Source organism: Eretmochelys imbricata, chromosome 3, assembly GCF_965152235.1.
Source record: "Eretmochelys imbricata isolate rEreImb1 chromosome 3, rEreImb1.hap1, whole genome shotgun sequence".
NCBI lineage: Eukaryota > Metazoa > Chordata > Testudines > Cheloniidae > Eretmochelys > Eretmochelys imbricata.
In genome coordinates, this window is record NC_135574.1 from 168,232,945 (window position 1) to 168,253,699 (window position 20,755).

Here is a 20,755-nt window from a genome sequence, read left to right on the forward strand (position 1 = left end):
TTTGAGCAGCTCAGACTGGAAGGATGTGGGTGTATGTCTGGACGGAAGCTACAGTAAGGAAGATGGGAGATGCTCAAGGCCTGGAGGACACAGCATGATGAGGATGGGTATTAGGAACGTCATGGCTGCAGCAGGAGCAAGATTTGTCCATAGCCTAGATGCAGCAAGAGAAAGGGAGGAGTCAAAGAAGATCCCTACGTTAAGGGTTTGGGTGACAGGGAGAATGGTTATGTTATCCCCAATGACCGAAAATGAGTCCAGCGCCCAGGGTTTGGTCATGTTAAGTTTGGTAACAGCGAGACTTCCAGGAGGAGAGAGCAGAGACACAAGTCAAGATGTGGGATTGCATTGGGTGGGGGAGGGGGACCCATCAGAGTGGGAAGGAATTTCTGTCGTACCTGCTCCTTCTTTGTGATTATTAAATAATATTAATATATAGTAGCATCACAAATGTACCCTGTTTTATACATACAGATTCAGAGCTGGTCCCTACACTGGCCAGCTTTCTGTCAAACAAACAAACAAAAAGGCACAAGGCAAAGTACTTGACAACGGTTAAGGTGTGGGGATTATTAATGAAGAGGAGTAAGCAGGAGTTGACTGAAGAGGTTAGTTTGAAAGAGAAGATGCTTCACAGATCAGAAGGGAGACTGTTTCAGACAGAGGCAGCCTGATAGAAGGTATGGAACAGAGTGTGGAACAAAAAGGTAAAGGGAGAAATAAAGTGAAAGGGGGGGAAAGTGCAAGGAGGAGAAGGGGAAGAAGGAGAAAATGAAACTAGGAATGTAGATGGGAACAAAATCATTCAGGGCCTTGCAGATGAGTGATTTTCCATTCATTCATATGCATGCTGCACTGGAAATGTAGATAAAAGCTACTGGGCATACATATGCATGTGCCAACAGCAGTGACAGAGTTAAGTCAGGTCTGAAATACCTAGACTGCCAGAACAACAGATCTACACGCCAACAGGGTCAATTCATCTCTTCATCCCTCTGAGGTAGATAAACTACAGACCTGCCAAGTCTAGTGTTTTTCCCTGTCGTTTTTGGCCCTTAATTCAGGGAAACTCAAGCAATCCACTATTTTTTTCTGATGCCAGACTCCCAGCTCAGTGCAGGGGGAATTCACATGAAATCAGAGAATGATTTGTGTGTTTTAAGAAATAGCTCTGGCATGAAAATGCTTCTAAATCATCATCTGCTTCCTTGATTTCTCTCCTAATTTAGATTATCCAAATCCAGATGCTCCAGCCTCTCTCACAAAACCTAATTCTAAGAATATTTTCTCCCATCTTTTTCAATGGACGCGTGCCTCAGATTTTTCATTTAATTCCCTTCCTCCTGGAATTTTCCTATGGCAACTTCTTGGGGCTACATTTTGGGGGTTTCTTGGGGGTATTGAGTTGTTCCCTGAGTTTAGACAGCAAACGGTTCCATAGGAGAAAAAATGCACTTTCTGGATTTTTGATTTTTCAGTGTATAACCTTAAGATCTTATTACCACTTATTTTCAGAAGCCAGAACACAACTGTTTTAAATGTTTTGACTTCCTGCATTTCCCTTTGATATTTTGGGATTAATTAAGTAGTATTAACAGATACTCCTCCCCATCTGTTTTCTTACTACTTGTCACCATTAAAGAGAAGAAGAATGGCAAGGACAGCTTTTTAAATTATTTAATTATTGGGATTTAAATAGAGTATATTGCACCTCTCAGGTGCTCCCTCCAATTGTGTGTAAATATCTTGCCACTGGGGTTCATTACAGCTAAACTTTAAAATGGGAAGGCATCTGTTTATGATGGTCTGTACCTGGATTTATGTAAATATATGACAATGTATGCAAATTTGTGATTTTTTTTGGTGAGAGGATTTTTCTTCACACAGCGCCCAGTCAACCCGTGGAACTCCTTGCCAGAGGATGTTGTGAAGGCCAAGACCATAACAGCGTTCAAAAAAGAACTAGATAAATTCATGGAGGATAGGTCCCTCAATGGCTATTAGGCAGAATGGGCAGGAATGGTGTCCCTAGCCTCTGTTTGCCAGAAGCTGGGAATGAGAGACAAGGGATGGATCACTTGATGATTACCTGTTCTGTTCATTCCCTGTGGGGCACCTGGCACTGGCCACTGTCAGAAGACAGAATACTGGACTAGATGGACCTTTGGTCTGACCCAGTAGGGCCATTCTTATGGTCTTATGATTTTAGCAGGTGTGAAACCAGATTCCATGAAGTCTATTATATACTTTTTTCCCAGATGAGCCCTTAAAAACCAGGGTCCTGCCTGTTCTATGGGAACAGTAAGATTCCATGGTACTTTGTTAAAAATAAGAATAGATGTTTCTTCCAGTGTTCTCAGCCAAAATGTCCACTGTCCTCTGCCATATGCCTCACCACCACCCCACTGGTGGCTGCGTGATTCTTCCAGGTCTATAGAACCCCTGCCTGCCTCCACTGAAGTCCAGGGAAGTTTAGTTCGCAAAACACTTTGGGATCCTGGGTGATGAAAGACGCTCCCGTACTGTAAACTATAATAAATGTTATTTTAACATAAGGTGGTTTTTTTTGTAATTAGTATTTCTAATTAGTTATCCTTTGTAAAGTCTGTTGTAGCTGGAAAAGTGCTAGACATTAATTATTATTATTATTACTGAAGTAACAGAAAGAAAAGGGGTCAAGCAAGTCTGGATGGGTTGACAAAGCGAAGCAGTTTAATATCACAGAGTTCCAAAATCACAATGCGGTTCTCTTTATTTTTTAAAGACGCACCAATTAAAATTGCTTTCCCAGTTCGCTTTTCACTCCAGTGCAGCAGTACACGAATGTCGCTGGCACCATAAATTAGATGTTTTATGGAATTAATTATATTGCCTTCTTCGCTTTTGTCCGCTGAAGAAAGTAAACAAAAACAAAAAAAGTGTTTTGGAACAAAGAGCAAGTTGTTTGCCACTGTACTGTGTGCCACTTTCCATGAAGAATAAGAGCTATTATTATTCTTTTACAAGTTTCCTTCTAAGGGAAATAAACACCAAAGGTAGGATTCCAAGGAAATGACTCACAAATATTGGCAACAGGCTTCGAAAATTGGATCCAGTCTTCGCAAAAGAATACTAACCCTTCTTATTTCAAAATAAACGTTTCAAATAGGAGATGAACATCAGCTGTGTGTGTGTAAGGAAATGGAGACAGGAACAGAACCCATTTTTCATGTCTCCCCCGCCTCCCCCTGGGGCATGGCTTCTGATGCCATTTTTAGCTGAAAGCTGGAAATTTTTAATGATTGACTGAGTCATCCTCGGGGAGGGGGGGGGGGGGAATGAGACTGAAGCTCACCTTCTTGCAACGTGTCATATATGAACACCTCCGACAAGTATTGCGGGATGGAGAGAGGGGTGCACAGTGGAATCGCTCTAAGTAGCATCCATCCAGCACTCAATACCTACCTCCGCGTGCGGTGAGTCAAGGGGAGAGCCTGGAGTCTCCGATTTGCCTTTCCTACCTGCTTTTAAGTCGGAGCCTTAATACTCCTGTTACATATTTTTGCTCTTTGTGTGAAATTCCCCGGGCAGTGTCTGAAGGGTGACAGGCTGGACCAATGGCTGGTGTAACTGCACAGCTGTATTTTAGAGCCTCAGAAGCGCTCTTCCCCCGAGATCTAGGTGCCTGTGTCCCCCCCCTTCCCCCTCCCCCCCAAGCCGCCGAGGGGCTGGGCTGTGATCAGAGAGTGGCCCGAGCTCTGCAGGGCTCCGTGGAGTCTCCCCTGCACGCGGCGCTCGCTAGGAGCCTGGTTCTGCTGAAATGCAACGACCTGCCGGGGCTGCACGATGAGGAGCTGGCAGGTCCCGCCCAGGTGGATGCCGAGCGCCCTTTGCCCCCCCCCAGACAAAGCGAGCCGCGGGAGGGAGGCAGAGGATGCCCCCAGCTCGGCGGGGCGCTGGGAGGGAGCCAGGCTCGCGCGCCTTTCCCCTCCCCCGGCTGCCCCTTGCAGCCGGTCTGCGGCCGGCGCGCCCGCCCCCGGGAGCTCGCCAGGCGCCGCGCGCCGTCCCCGCGCCCTGCTTACCCGCGCGGCCCGCCGGGCAGAGGCGGCGGCGGCGGCTCCCTCCCACAGGATCCCGACGGCCGCGAGGCGGGCCCCCGAGTGCCCTCCGCTGCGTGCGCCGCCCCCCGCCTCCCCGCCCGCGGCCGGCGGCTGCAGGCGGAGCGGCCGGGAGCGCGCGGAGCCCGGCAGCCCAGCTCGGCGCTGCCCGGGGGCCCCCAGGGCGGCAGCGGGGCCGTGACACGCAGGGCAGGGAGCCGGGCGAGGGCAAGGGGCTCGCAGCCTCCCCACCGCCCCCGCCCCCGCCAGCAGGGGGCGCCCGCACCCCCCCCCAGCAGGGGGCGCCCGCACGGGCTGCCTCGCCCCTTGCCGGAGTGCGGCCCGCCGGCCTCCCTGCCCCGCGCGCGGGCTTCGCGGGCAGCCTGGCCCCCGGGCGCGAGGGTGGAGAGAGAGACTTGGGGCCTCGCCCCGGCGGCTCCCTCCCCGCCCCGCGCGCTTGGCAGGTGCCGTTCAGCGCTAGACTGGTTGGGGCAGGGAGTGTCCGTGTTCCTACAGCGGGGCGGCAAATCATGGTGAGTCAAGCTGGAAATCTTGGTGTTGCTGGAAGTTAAATTGCAACTGGGGGGGACGGGCCCCAAGGGGAGAGGGAATCCAACCAAAGCTTCCTAAAGACACAACTTGGCCCCTTTCAAAAACCATTTCATGAGGAGACAAGGTGCAGGGTGGCAAGACTTTGCAAGTAAAACAATGATTTAGCCTTAGTTTTTAAATAAATAATCCATGCACACTACCCTCAGCTTAATCTATAGCAGGGAGGTAACTCCCACTGGGTTAGGTACATTGCTACATATTCCTTTTGACTTCAAGAGCTCACAGACAGAGATCTCGCTACCAAAGCACGGGTTACAGCACACAAATAAGTGGCTATAGTATTTCTTCATGAATATTATTTATTATTTGTATTTCTGTAGCACCTAGGAGCCTAAGTCACGGGCCAGGATACCACTGTGTTAGGTGAATGTACAAGCAGAGAACAAAAAGATGGACACTGTTACTGGTACTGTTGCTTACTACTTTTGTAAGTAGTACATCTATAAATCTCAAAGTGATTTACAAAAGAGGGTAAGTACCATTCTCCTACTTTCATAGAATGAGGGAAATTAAGAGTAGTGAGTTTTTAAGGGCCTGTTTTTTTTACCCATTAAAGTCACTGATAAAATGCCTACCCACTGAGTTCAGCTTTGCAGAGTCAGTCACCAAGTGACTTAACCAAGATCACAAAGTTACTACAGGTTTCAGAGTAACAGCCGTGTTAGTCTGTATTCGCAAAAAGAAAAGGAGTGCTTGTGGCACCTTAGAGATTAACAAATTTATTTGAGCATAAGCTTTCGTGAGCTACAGCTCACTTCATCGGATGCATACTGTGGAAACTGCAGAAGACATTATATACACAGAGACCATGAAACAAATGGTCTCTGTGTATATTATGTCTTCTGCAGTTTCCACAGTATGCATCCGATGAAGTGAGCAGTTTCCACAGTATGCATCCGATAAAGTGAGCTGTAGCTCACGAAAGCTTATGCTCAAATAAATTGGTTAGTCTCTAAGGTGCCACAAGTACTCCTTTTCTTTTAAAGTTACTACAGTTTCAGATGTGTAAAAGGCAACACTTCTCTAAAGCACCAAGACTCATTTTTCTTCTTAACCAGGTACCCCAGGAATCAGGAATACAGACCTTGAAAAAGTCAGACTGAGCAAAATCAAGGTAGAATTTCTAAAATTGTCTGATTTGCATAATTATTTCTCAGATGTTTAAAATATAGTATCATAAATGAGTTTTCTACACCACTTGTAATGCACACATTCTAAAATGTTGGTGCACTCTCATGTTGGTAAGTGGTTTTATTTTTTCTTAATGCAAATACAGTTAATTAGATAAAAGTAACAAAATTTGATAAGTTAAAATAATTTGTTTTGTATCATAGAATCATAGGGCTGGAAGGAATCTCAAGAAGTCATGAAGTCCAGCCCCCTGGACTGAAGCAGGAAAGTAAATCTAGACTATCTTCGACAGGTGTTTGTCCAGCCTGTTCTTAAAAACTTCTAGTGATAAGGATTCCACAACCTCCCTTGGAAGCCTATTCCCAAGCATAACTAGTTTGAAAGTTTTTCCTAATATCTGACCTAAATCTCCCTGCATATTAAGATCATTTCTTCTCCTACCTTCAGTGGCCACAGAGAACAATTGATCACAATCCTCTTTATAACTGCCCTTAACATATTTGATAGCTGTTAAACCCCTCCTCAATTTGCTTTTCTGAAGACTAAACATGCTCAGTTTTGTTAACCTTGCCTCATAGATCAGGTTGTCTAAACTTTTATCTATTTTTTTTTTTTTGCTCTCCTCTAGACTATCTCTGATTTGTTCACATCTTTCCTAAAGTGTGTGGCCAGAATTGGACACAGTAACCCAGTTGAGACCTCTCCAGTGCCGAGTAGAGTAGGACAGTTGTCTCCCATGTCTTATAAATGACACTCCTGTTAATATACCCCTCAGTGATATTAGCCTTTTTCTCATCTGCATCACACTGTTAACTCATATTTAATTTGTGATCCACTGTAACCCCCAGATCCTTTTCTGAAGTACTGCCACTTAGCCAGTTATTCCCCATTTTATAGCTGTGCATTTGATGTACTTGTAAGTGACGTGCTTCGCACTTTATTGAATTTCATCTTCATGGGCAGCTGGTGACCCGGCTGCCCAGGGAAGCTAACCCCTTCCCTTGTGCCCGAGGCCCCGGCCCTCCCCATCTGCCCCCCCTCCCCGTAGGAGCCCAAAGCATCCCCATCGCAGCCCCCTCTCCCCCGGGGACAGCCACACAGGCCGCTGCTGGAGCAGCTTTGCAGCCAGCTGCTCGGGCGGCCCTGCAGCCAGCCGCACCCATCAGCTTGGTGACACCTGGCCAGGGCATCAAGGAGGAAATTAGGTTGGTTTGGCATAATTTGTTCTTTCCAAATCCATGCTGGCTATTCCTTATAACCATATTGTCCTGTAGGTGCTTACAAACTGATTGTTTAATAATTTGTTCCAGTATCTTTCCAGGTATCAAAGTTAGGCTGACTGGTCTATAATTTTCCTCTTTTTTCCCCTTTTAAAGATAGGTACTATGTTTGCCCTTCTCCAGTCCTCTGGGACCTCACCTGTCCTCCATGAGTTCTCAAAGATAATTGCTAAAGGTTCTGAGATTGCTTCAAATAGTTCTTTAAGTACCCTAGGATGAATTTCATCAGGCCCTGCCAACCTGAATACATCTACCTTATCTAAATTTTCTTTAACCTGTTCTTTCCCTATTGTGGCTTGCATCCCTTCACCTCTGTTGTTAATATTAATTGTGTTGACTATCTGACCACCATTCACCTTTTTAATGGAAAACTGAAACAAAATAGAAATTAAACACCTCAGCCTTCTTGATGTCATCAGTTATTAGCTCTCCTTTCACGCTGAGGACCTTCACTTTCCTTCATTGTCTTTTGTTCCTAGTGTATTTAAAGAATCTCTTCTTATTGCCTGTTACGTTCATTCCTAGGTGTAACTCATGTTTTGCCTAAGCCTTTCTGATGTTGTCCATACATACTTGTGCTGTTATTTTGTATTCATCCTTTGCATTGTGACCTTGTTTCCACTTTTTGTAGGTTTCCCTTTTGATTTTCATGTCATTAAAGAGCTCCCGATGGAGCCATCTTGTTTTCTTACTATTCTTCCCATCTTTCCTTCGTATTGGGATAGTTTGCAGTTGTGCCTTTAATATTGTCTCCTTGAAAAACAGCCGGCTCTCCTGCACTCCTTTTTTCCTTAGATTTTCTTCCATTGGGACCTTATCTACCCATTCTCTGAACTTGCTAAAGTTTACTTTTTTTAAGTCCATTTTTCTTATTTTGCTGTTCTTACTCCTTCCTTTCCTTAGAGTTATGAAATCTGTCATTTCCTGATCTCCGATCAGTACAAGGTCTTGTGTTTTGAATATTTCCATTATTTGTTCTAAAAATTCCTCATCCACCTCCTCTTCCTGATTTGGTGATCTATAGTAGACATTACTATGCTGTCTCCCCGATTATCTTTACCCAGAGACTTTCAACTGGTCTTCCTCTTACCTCTTTCTGGACTGCAGAACAGGTGTCTATATTCTTGATATATAATGCAACACCTCCTCCCTATTTCTCTACCTGTCCTTTCTGAATAAGCTGTCGCCCTCTATACATATATTCCAGTCATGAGATTTTTCCTAACCAGTCTCAGTAATACCAGTAAAATCATAATTTGGCTTATGTATTAATACTTCCAGATCTTCCTGTTTATTCCCCATACTCCTTGCATTTGTGTATAGATGTTGAGCAGATTCCTCCACTGACTTCCCTCTTGTATTTCCTATGACCCAATTATAAATTTCCATATCCCCCTGCCACGGGGTCCACTCACCCTGCTAGTGATGCCTCCTGCTGATTGCTCTGGGGATTAGCTCCTTCCAGGTGCCGTGCCCTCCTATCACAGTCTCTTCACTTGTGTTCTCTCACCCTGCGGCCCTTCTTGCTCCAGGAGCTGCCGCTTCCTCTTCGTGACTTGGCCCTCCTGCCAGGTCACTATAGTCCTCCCGTTCCAGGGTATCAAAATCTTTTGAGGTGAACTGTCCCAGGCAGTCTGCTGTCCACTGTGTGGTCCGTGCCACTTCCCCAGTGGCTGACAGGGGAACCCGGACCTGCCCTCTACTCCATGTTCCAGCTCAGGGGCCCTCTCTTCGGCAGGCAAAGTCTGCCCTACTCCATAACTTGTTGCTTTTCCCCTGAGCCTTTCCTACCTTTTTGGGTCCCTCCCATGCTATGAGTGTGCCAGCCCAAACTCCCTCCTCCCAGGGAGTAACTGTAGGTTACCTATCCCAATAGCCCCAGACACACCTCCCTCCTTCCAGGGCGTGACTGCAGACTACTTCCCTGCAGCCCCCTTCTGCTCTCATCTTCTAGGCTTTATACAGGCCCCTCCTGTGCAGGTGCAGCAGAGCCTCATTTAATCTGGCCACCTGATCCCCTCCAAGTCTGGTGTGGAGTGGACACCCCATTTCACCCCCACAACATCTAGCCTCCTATTAAGGTTGTCTTTTTTTATGTTTACCTGTGGGCTTTTGTCACTTGACCCCTTTGAACCTAGTTTAAAGCTTTCCTCACTAGATGGGCAAGTCAGTGCACGAATATACTCTTCCCCTTCATGGTCAAGTGGACCCCATCTCTTGCTTCCTGGAACAGCATCCCATGGTCAAGGAAGCTGAAGCCCACCCATTGACATCATCTGCGCAGCCATGCATTCATCTTCAGGATGCATGTGTCCCTGCCTTGGCCCTTACCCTGAACTTGGAGGATGGATGAAATTCCTTTACCCTGCTCCCAGGGCCCTGTAGTCACTGCTGATCCATTCAGGGTCAGGCCTGGCAGAATCATTAGTGCCCATGTGGATGAGCAGCATGGGGTTGTGGTCTGAGGGATTGGTGAGCCTCTGAAATCTTTTTGTAATGTCTCAGATGTATGTTGCCTGCTGGGAGCCTGCTTCCTGGGATATCATATCAGGTCAGTGGATGCCTCCATCCCTCTCAGAAGGGAGTCCCTGGCCACCAGCACCTTATGCCTCCTCCCCTTGGGTATGGTGGCTGTGAGCCTCTCAGCCTTCGGGACAGGTGGCTCCCCCTCCTCAGCCACTGGCATCTGCTCCCCTCCTCATGTTGCCAGTACAGCATACTGGTTCTTGAATGCAATGGATGGAGGACTGACCTGTGGGTGGGGGGTGGAGCCCTTTCTACACCTTTAGCTGGCTAACATCCTGTCTCCTCCCCGTAGAGTAGTTAGTTGTCCTTCCTCCTCTGTTGCCTCTGTAGTTGGCTAGCATCCTGCATTCAAGATGTTTCCATGTGCACCCTATCAATGAAGTCCTCATGCTCTGGGGTGCTATGCAGACAAGACAGCTCTTCCTGCAGTTCTCTTACCTCTTCCTGACGGACTCCACCAACAGACCTCTCACCTGGGGTGGTTTCCCCCTGCCTGGCTTTCTCCGGCAGGGACATGCAGGCTGCAGTCACAGCAAGTCAGGACCAGGGCCTGGGTGGAAACCTCCCGTAGTTTTGTGAGTTAGCTTCCTCCAACAATGTTGTATAGCATTAAACTGTGAGCAGAGGCCACTCGAGACAATGTGCTGCCCTACACACAACTTCAGAGTGCCACCCACCTCCTCACAAGCCTAGGACAGCAGATTTGGCCCAGCCACCCCTGCATCATGACAGAAGAGGGGGTGGGCAAAATCTGCCACCCCAGGGAGCTGCCTACTTTGCCTATAGATAGCGCCACCCCTGATTCTGAGGAATTTATTCTTGCTGGGACTAAAATTGATAATCCTATGATCTACTGCAGTAGTTCTTCCTCTTGAATTGAAAAAGGGTCTTTGTTTGTTGTTTCTACCATTATTCAGGAATGCTGTCATTACCATGATATAGGCAAACATAAAGAGAGACTGTTGTATGCAGTGTTGTTGTAGCTGTGTGGGTCCCAGGATATTAGAGAGACAAGCTGGGTGAGGTAATCTCTTTTATTGGACCAACTTCTGTTGGTGTGAGAGCCAAGCTTTCAAGCTTACACAGAGTTCTTCTTCAGGTATTCAGGGTATCTCAGCTAAATACAAGGTGGTCCTGCAGAAAATCCTGGAGCAGCAGGACTAAGGATTTCCATTAGGCTGACCTTGCAGTTTCCTTTGCATGTTCTCACCAGAAAGAGAAGGGTGTAGGGATTTGTAAAAGAGGTAACTGACATGGACAGTCAAGCCTGAAGAACCCAATTATCTGCAGGGAATTCTGTTTCTTCTCTGTGGGTATGTCTATCCTGCAATAACACGCCCCCACACCCCACCCCGCAGTCTGGCCAATGCCAGCTGACTCAAGCTCTTGGAATGCTGGCATGGGGCTGTAAAACTGCAATGTAGTCAGGTTTGTGCTGGAGCCTGGGCTGTGGGACTCTCCCCCCACCTGGGGGTTCACTCAAAATGTAAAAGAATGGAAATAAGTCAAGGGGAAAGACTTGTCCATTGCTTTCCATCTTTATATTGCCAATGGGAGTTAATAATGCTCTCCAACACTCCATATGTCTTTCACTTCCATTTCCCACAGATGTCAAAAAGCAATACATAACCCATTTTCATCAAACTTGCGCTCCAGCGTAAAACCTACAGATGTATAACTGATAGTGGAGCAATCAACATGCCAGGAGCAACACTGTGGCCAAAGGACAGGTCCCAGGGTGCTTTAGATGTCTTGCAGGAGGGGTACAAAGATGATCCAGTGAAAAACTGCCAATGTGGCAATTTTTATAGTCGTGTTATTCTCTATCAATTCATTTTCATCAAATCACCAATTGACAACAGCACTCACCGTTTCTGTTCCATGGCTTTATTTTATAAAAATCCCAGTGACATGGCAAAAAGCAAGGTTTAGATCTTCAGTTAAAAACTGACCTCTAGCACAACTACAGTTCAGCTACTGCTGTATCACAATTAACTAAAGGTTCCAGTCCCTCCTAGCTCCACATATGATCACCCCACTCCCTTCTTCCATGGCCTCTGTTCTACACATGCTTCCCTATTTTTTCCCACAAAAGAGAGAGAGAGAGAGAAAAGTATTTCCTCTCTTCCTTTCCAAGGACCAGATTCTGCCAGCCCCATGGAATCGTTCCTCACGCCATCTCACTCGCTGAATAGTTCCAGTGACTACACTGGGACTACTCAACCGGAGTCAATCTGGCAGAATCTGTGCCCAGGAGTAAAAAGCCAGTGAGTCCAAAGACAAAACAGACAGTCAGGGTACAAGTCCATGGGGCACGAGCCCAATTTGAACACGGCTGAAAACTAGGTGCCAAGTTTCAGTCACAGGTTTGGGAGAGGTTTGTGCAAGGCTAGAGGAAGAATACTCAGAGCTGGCGAGGGGGATTGCAGTCGATTATGAGCTCAAGCAATTTGTTACTCTGCAATAGGACAATATACTCCATTTGTATTTAATGCGATGTACAGCTCTACTTCTGGTTTTTTCCCTTTAACTATTTATTTATTTAGAAAGTTTTAGCAAGTTTACAAATCCTTGCCATGTAAGTATCGGAAACAAAACAATAATTACAACAGTTAGCTTTTGTTTAAAGAGAGATTAGCCAGGAGTATAGTCATCAGATCTGTTTGTTTAATAGGGTGGTACCATATTACAGCCTGAGCATCATTACAACACCTATTGTTTACAATAGGGGTTTCAACCTTTTTCTCTCTGAGGCCCCCTTGACATGCTATAAAATTTCCAAGGTGGGGGGGGGAAGGGGTATCGCGGGGTGGGGCCCTTGGGCATAGATGAAGTTTGACTTCTATTTGGGGGGGGGGGGCACGGGCCAGCAGGGCTTGAGCCACCTCCACATGGCGGGGTCCAGGGAGGGTGCACCACCTGCTCCCCCGGACTCACCTCAGCAGGCCACCAGGCCTGTCTCAGTTGGCAGGGGGGAAGGGGGAGGGCACAACCAAAAATTATAACTCAAAGGTGCGGGGGGTGGGGGGGGCTTAGCTCAAAAAGTTTGAAAACAGCTTAGGGTGCAGGGAGGGGGTAGCTAGGAGCTGTTTGCATACAGGGGGTGACTGTGAGTGCAGGGAGGAGAGCAGCTAGGGACTATGTGTGGGCAGGGGGGGTAGCTCAGGGTGCAGGGAGGGGGGATAGCTGGGGCTGTGTGCAGACACGAGGTAGCTCCAGGTTGTAGGGAGAGGGGCATTAGGGGCTGTCTGCTGGGAGGACTCCCCTGCAATCCTTGTTCCCGAAGGGGTCTGCCAACCACGGAGCTGGGTCTCCCGACCCAGGCAGGCTCTTAGCGGCTGCCTCTGTGGGAGCAAAGGAGGCTGTGAGCTGAGGGGCAGCTTCAACCTGGGGCACCAGCAGGAGAAGAGGGAACGCTGCCGCTGCCTGCGCCATGGCACCAGCCAGTGCAGCAGTTGCCCCCCACTGCCTGGCTCCAGCTTCCTGCCTCCGACCTGGCCACGGGGGCGGGGAGAGGAGATGGGGGGAGGGAGGTGTGGAGCTGCCCCCCAGGACTGTCATGCTCTTGCACTGCAGTTTTTTTCCGGGGAGGGAGAAATGCCCTCCATGTCCCCCACTCTGCCCATGGGCTCAGAGCTTCTGCCCCACAGAGAGCACCAGGACTTGGGGCTCTGGGATTCAGCTTCACACCTCCCAGCTTCAGCCCCACATGGGGCACGGGGGTGGGTGGGTGGGGGGAACACCGAGGTTTGGAGCTTCAGCCCTGCAGGGGGCGCCGGCGATCGGGGCTTCAGCTGTGGGACCCCGTAGCAGCCATGAAAGAGCTTCCAGACCCCCGGGAGGCCGTGGACCCCCAGTTGAGAACCACTAGTACACAACACAGTTTCACAACAAACAGAGCCTCAAAGGCTAAAGATCTGTACTTTTAAAAGTACATCATTCTGTTGGAGAGTATATACGGAGTCTCTTGCAGTGTGTGTGGTGCCACTTTCAAAAAAACATCTGCACCTTCCTGCTGCCGCATAGCATCATTTGAAGAGGGCAATTTTTTACATAAAAATCCTGTTGTGTCTCAAAATGTATAGAAAGACGACTGACACTTAATAAAAAGAAAGTTTAGGAAACCATTTCTCAAGTGACCAAGACAGGAGGCGTGGGGTGGTGGTGGAGTGGATGGGGTAGGCAGGAAAGAAAGCATGATCAAGGCTGTGAAGTTAAAGCAAAATTAACATGAGAGCCAGAGCTGATCATAGTAAATATAAGGTGTAGGCTAGAGTTGTTGATGCAGTGGAAAAAATATAAGAAAAAAAGAGTTATTTTTACTTGGATCACAATTGCATGTCTTCTTGAATAATTTGACCATATGTACAGAATCCTTTCTGTGTGTATTCCTAGTATTCAAGGTAGAAAGAAAATGAATGGGAGGATTCATGTAGTAGTACAAGGCACATCTAAGCTGTGGAAAATTTGAACATTAGCCTTGTCCCAATTACAAAAACAGTGGCTGTTCTGCATTTCATAGTTTAAAAAGTGCTGAAATAAAAGTTTCATATGCAGTACATATACTATATGTGTTGTCAATCATGGTTGACTTTTACCCTCAGTATCTCACTCCTTGTAACATCTGATGTATCTTATGTTCTAACATACGTGGACAATAAATTACGTGATAGACGTCTGAAGTTAGATTAATGAATCTGAATATGAAATTTTGGATCTGGATCATATACACAGTGTTTCTATTTGCTATAAAAAGCGTGGAAATGAAAGGACAGTGGACTGTCTTCTACCTTGTGCTTATATAGTATCTAGAACTGTAAGGATAAGGCCTTTTCCTGTAGCCATATTGTATGGCCTAAGGCTTTCATCTGCAGCCATATTAGGAGAGCAGCAACCATGAGCTAAGAATCAGAAAGTCAGAGCCTCACATTCCATCTAAATTACATTAAAGCAATGTAATATTGGGCTGTTAAGAAGGAGATCCTGTCCTAACAGTACCCACCATTACCTAGCTTGACCAGATGTCCCGATTTTATAGGGACAGTCCTGGTATTAGGGGCTTTGTCTTATATAGGTGCCTATTACCCCCCACCCTGTCCCGATTTTTAACACTTGCTATCTGGTCACCCTACCATCACCAGATAGAGAAACAGATCTTAAGGTGGTTAAAGAAAACTTAGTTTGATTGCTTGCCAGACAGAATACTATCACTTATCAGTAATTGTGGTTGTAAAATCCCCATTTCTTTACTGTTTTGTCTTTATGGTCCTCACTTCTCTACTGTTTATCTGTATGGTGTCAGTCTGGTTCTTTGATTATGTAACAGACAGAAACAATTAATTTTGCTAGGTGTAAATTAATTAAGATAGTGGGGTAGGATTGGTTAGAGCATTTTGTTACACTATGTTAGGATTGGTTAGTAAAATTTCAGTAAAACAATTGGTTAAAGTACAGCTAAGCAGGACTCAAGTTTCACTATATAAACTGGGGTCCAAAAGGAAGTTCTTGGGAACCAACTCCAGGACACAGGCACACATTCCCAAGATCAGAGCTGCCAGATCTCAACACTGCCAATGACACTGTGCAGAAACTGGAGTTCCCCAGATGACCTGATCCTGACTGGCCATCAAGAAATGGGAGAGGTGAGCATTGTATGTTTAGCGTATGCATTTTTTTTGGGGGGGGGAGGGGGGGGGAATTGTTAATAAATAGAGGTTAAGTAGGATATTACTGTGTAAGGCTCTTTCACTGTTAAAGACCCCGCAGAGTGTAAAGTTATGCCCTGAGCCCACGGAAGGGTGAGGATGGGTGCCTAAATTAACAGGGTTACACCTGAGCCCTAGGAACTGGGTAAAGGTGGGTGCCCTAGAGTGTGGGAGTAACAGGGAATTTTGTGCGGGTAACAGAACAATGGAGCCCCATTCTTCGGTGGCCCTGATGCACTCCTATAATAAACATGATTATTATTATTATTTATTAATCATCATCGTGCAGAATAAAAAACATGGTGATGCATAGGTTGGACCTTAAAGTGGGTGTAAATCATTAAGGCTCTTTACACTGCCAGAATGGTGTAAAGGGCCCTTAGCATAACTGAGAATCAGCCCTTGTGTGTATATATTTTTTATTTTACCGGCTTATTGTCAGGTTAAAAATCGTGAAATCAATCAATTCCTGACCCCTGTTATTCTGCTAATTTAGATTAATAAAACTGATTTAAAAAATTTCATTTGAATTCGTTTACTTTTTGCACTTCACTCATTTTAGACAATGAAAACAGTCAAGTCAGTTTCACTCTACAGTCTTTCTGGCTCTCAGGAACTAGCACAGTGCTTCAGTTGCAAGTTCTACAGAGGAAGGTTTAAACACAATTAAAAAGTTATCATTAAATTATTAAAACCCCTTTTTAAAATACAAGATCATTTTAAAGTCTGACATTTTAAAGTCCGATGCTTTTAGGAAGGCTTTTGTTTCCATTAGTAAGGTTATCTTGTACTGCAGGTGGTGTTTAAATAAATAAAATAAAATGTAACTTACATTCTGGGCTTAGACAGCTTGCCAGAATCCTTTAAACCACAAGAAAGACAATTCCAGTACCAGTGGGACGCAATAAAATCAACTCTGTTCTGTTTTATGCTGGCAAGACCTCTTTCTTCAGCCACATGCTCTCCAAAGTTGGAAGTAATAATCTCAAATATACAGACAGTCTTTGGGGAGAGGAGCTTTATGGACATGGAAACAACATCATTCCTCCCAGAAGGGAAGCAGCAAGGCTAGAGAGATCTTTCCTGAGGTATACTCTGTCCGGGCAACAGCCTGATATAAAATCATTCTGGGAACAAACAGGGTTTCCAGGCTACAAAGGAAGCAAATTAACCATTCATCTGTGTCTGACCTATTAAGTTACTAAGTAGCTATTCCTCAGTATTAATAAGAGGGTTATTATTAAAGTACAGGCCCCAGCTACTCCTCCTAGAGGCCAATTCACATCTATGTTGGTGCTGCAGAAAGTGATACTGGGGACTCAGTAGGTCGCACTCGTCTTTCAGCCAGCCTGGAATCAGGGCTCTAGAATGATGATGATAGGGAAAACTGGAGGTGCCATCTTTTGAATAAGATGTAATACTAAGATCTTGGTTGCTTGTGTTCATTAAAGATTCCCTGGCGTGTTTTATAAGAGTAGACTTGTTAACTCCAATGCTCTGGCTAAATTCCAACTCCATTTACCAACCTATATTCCCCCTGAAATTTCAGTTGGTGTGATATGTGTCATCACTTCTTCCCCCAAACTGTTATGCAGAACTGCTGTATACTATTAGGAAGCTTCTATGGTCCAAACTAGAACTGGCTGCATTGTGGGGTGGGTGAAATGATCTTTGTATATTCATTATCTACTTCCCAGGGTGTTTTGAGGGTTAATTAGTGTTTGGAAAATGCTTAGAGATCCTCAGATGAAAAGCAATATAGAAATGAAAGCATTTTGTTTATTATTAAAGGGCACATTGTACCTAGCAGAGTAGCCAGAGGAGACTCTGCCCATGGTCTTGCTCAAAAATCCATAACAAACAGTAGCATAGATAGGTGAAAGTGAAGGAGATGCAAATACAGACCTTCATGACATTTTAAACTGAGGTTTTAAAAAAATGTGTAAAATATTTATATACTGTATCACTTCTACTTTTCATGCCCTCGATAAATGTTTGTCGTGCAGTGTTCCTGGAGATATGCATTGTAAATTTCATTGCATCATTTTATAGCTTTTGTTCTTTTGATTGCTGCATTTGCAAATTACATTTAATTTGGATTACCTAGAATGACAATGAACAGTTTAAGTGTATTCTGCACTTCACACTTTTGTTGTAATAGATCTTATGCAGCATATCTACCCTTTGAGAAAACTTACTGTGAAATTTTATGCATAATTAGATAGGGTAGGATATAGACCAAGAGAAAAATCTATTCCTTAAAATATTTCTGCCAGTAAAAGTCTTTGCCTCAGGCCAGATCACCCCATCCTGCAGAAGACACTTGGAAGGAGGCGGGGAGAAAATCTCTGTGAGAGATTAGCCAGTTTGGGCTCTAGCATATTTGGATCTGGAAGCTTCTGCCCTCAAATTAGCTTCAAAGTTCCCCTATCTCCTCCTGCTTCCCAGTAGTGCAGCTCCACTGGAGCCCCCACTCCATGCTGTATTACCCCCCAACTCCCAAAGTATTCTCCCTAGGATCCAAGCACAGGAAAGGGGAGAGCTCTGTGCAGACAGCCCTTCTGTGAAACAATTCTCACAGAACAGTCTAGCCCAGGGGTAGTCAATAGGTAAACCATGGGCCAATCCAGACTGCCAGGTGCTTTTTCTTTACTTATTATCATTAGTATTTTTTATTAGTTTCTCTGGAGTCTGGACCTTGACCAAGAAATTTGGACCTTTACAAAAAATAATTGACTATGCCTGATCTATCCCCATGAGAATAATCAGCAATTTTTATTTTTAATGTTTAAGGGTTGGAAGACCCCTTCTGAGGGAAGTCACATAGAATTTAATTAAAATGTTAATCATTGTATACACTCTTTGCAGCAGTGCGTAAAACTGAATAGAGAATTCTATCCCAGCTGTAGACATCCAAGTCAAAAACCTATAGAAAGAATGACAAGGTGGGTGAGAATAACTTCTGCTGGTAAGAGTCAAGTTTTCTAGCTTACACAGAGCTCTTCTTCAGGTCTGGGAAAAGCACCAGGCCACGCCATAACAACAGATGCAAAATCTGCAGAAATAGCTCCACTATTTCGATGTTCAATAAACCTTCCCCCAACTCGCCTCTCAAGATCCATGGGTCCTACACATGCCGATAGCAACATGTAGTGTACCTCATCCAGAGACCCAATAAAAGCCCAAACAACAACGAGGTGGGTGAAACCAACCACAACATTCTGAATGAATTCAGACAGAAAAACGATAAAAGACAAAAACACCAGATCACCTGTGGGTGAACACTTTTCCCAAAGCGATCTCTCCATATCTGACCTCCGAGTCCTCATCCTCCAAGGAGAGCTGCACAGCACCTTCAAAAGATGAGCCTGGGAGCTCACATTCCTGACTTTTTGTTAGACACTAAAAATCATGGCCTGAATAGAGACACTGGATTCATGCACAGGCACTGACTGTGTTCTTTCCTGGGGGGTGCGTGACCCCCACTCTTCCCCTTCCCCCAAGCCCCCACCCCGCCTCTGCCTGCCCCTGCTCTTCCCCTTAAACCAAGCGTGACCCACCCTTGCTCCTCCCACACACTGCGAAACAGCTGATCCACAGCGGGTGGGAGGTGCTGGGAGGGAGGGAAGATGCAGATCAGCAGGGCTTGCTGGTGGGAGGGAAGTGCTGGGGGAGGGGGAGGAGTTGATAGAGGAGCTGTCCATGGGTGCTGAGCACCCACCATTTTCCCCTGTGGGCGCTCCAGCTCCGGAGCACCCACGGAGTCAACGCCTATGGATTCATGGCTCATGGCAACAATTTATAACCCGCCAAACCTTTGTCCTGTCATTGCAGAGGCGTTAACTGCCCACTTCACCTGCAATGGTCTCTTACAACATGTTAATTCCTTATGCTAAACAATCTATTATTCCATTTGGTGTTTAGCTGTAAGACTCTGAATACCTTCCCAGATCTGAAGAGCAGCTCTGTGGGGCTCAAAAGCTTGTCTCTCTCACCAACAAAAGTTGGTCCCATAAAAGATATTACCTCACCCACCTTATTGGTCTAATATCCTGGGACCGACATGGCGACAACAACACTTGTCTTTCTATAGGTATTTAAGAGCAATTTCTGTCAAACCCAATTACATTTGTGTTGATTTTATCCCTATTTTTATAGGACCTTTCCATAAAGGTCTAGATGGATTCCTTACAGGCAGGAGGCTTCAAGGTAAAAACCTGTCCAAATTAACATGGTAGGAATCATACAGTAATTTTATTTATGATTCTTGATTATACTGAGGATTACTGAGAGATCCTATACTGATCTATTTAACATTTTGGAAATTAAGCTTACTTATATTGTGTCTTCTTAGGTATAAGTAAATGCAGGATATACACTACTTTTTTAAATAATAGCACTTATACATTAGCTTTCATGTACAAACACTTCACAGACTCTCTTGTTATTAACCTTTGAGATAGGAAAGTATAATTATTTCTGTTTTACAAATAAATACACTGAGGCAGGGAATTTAGGGTTGGCATTCTGTTCTCATTGACAAAATTCCCATTGCCGCCAATGGGATCAGAAGCAGGGCTAAAGCAATCTACCTGAGAGCCAGTCAGTGTCAGAGCTGGCATTAGAACTGAGGTGCTCCTATTCCCATTTCCATGCTCAAACTGACAGCCCACGCCACGCTCACATCATATCAGTATTCCTGAAGGAACTAGATTAGCATCTTCAAATCATTTTAAAGGATATACACAGCTTTTAGAAATTACAGTATATATTAGCTAGCAAGCCATCATGATGCTTGTTCCGATTTTCATAGTAAACTTTTGCTTTACTTCTGTGAAGTGCAGTTGAGTTCCTGCATGCTTGAAATAAGATGCTACATAAACCTGTCTATCCCCCGAATTCTCAACTTGGTTGTATTCACAGCAGAGGATGAGGACTGAATGGGCCATAGAGACTGAACTATTACAGCTCTAGAAGTGGTCACTCCCAAATAGGCGCAAGGCATATTGGCCCTAGGCTGTGTTAGGAACTACTCTGGATTTACACTGTCAAAATTGACAGGTTTCAGAGTAACAGCCGTCAAGTACTCCTTTTCTTACTGTCAAAATTGAGAGCAGAATATGGCCTTTTGCATAGTGTAATGAAATTATTTAAAAGGCAATATTCACTCCTGCCTTAAAAATGTACATCTTAGTGTCAATATGATCTTACCCACTTTGACAAGAGAATTTTTATTATTAATAAGATGAAATGTAAGGCTTCTAATTAAGTGGAAAACAAATCACTGTAAACTATGCTCACAACACATAACCCTATTAAGGTCTTGTTTTAATAAATAATTTATCTAATAGTCAATTTATTTATGATATGATTTTAGCTGATGACATTTGATTTCATCCACGCATCTTTTTTTAGTCTCATTTAT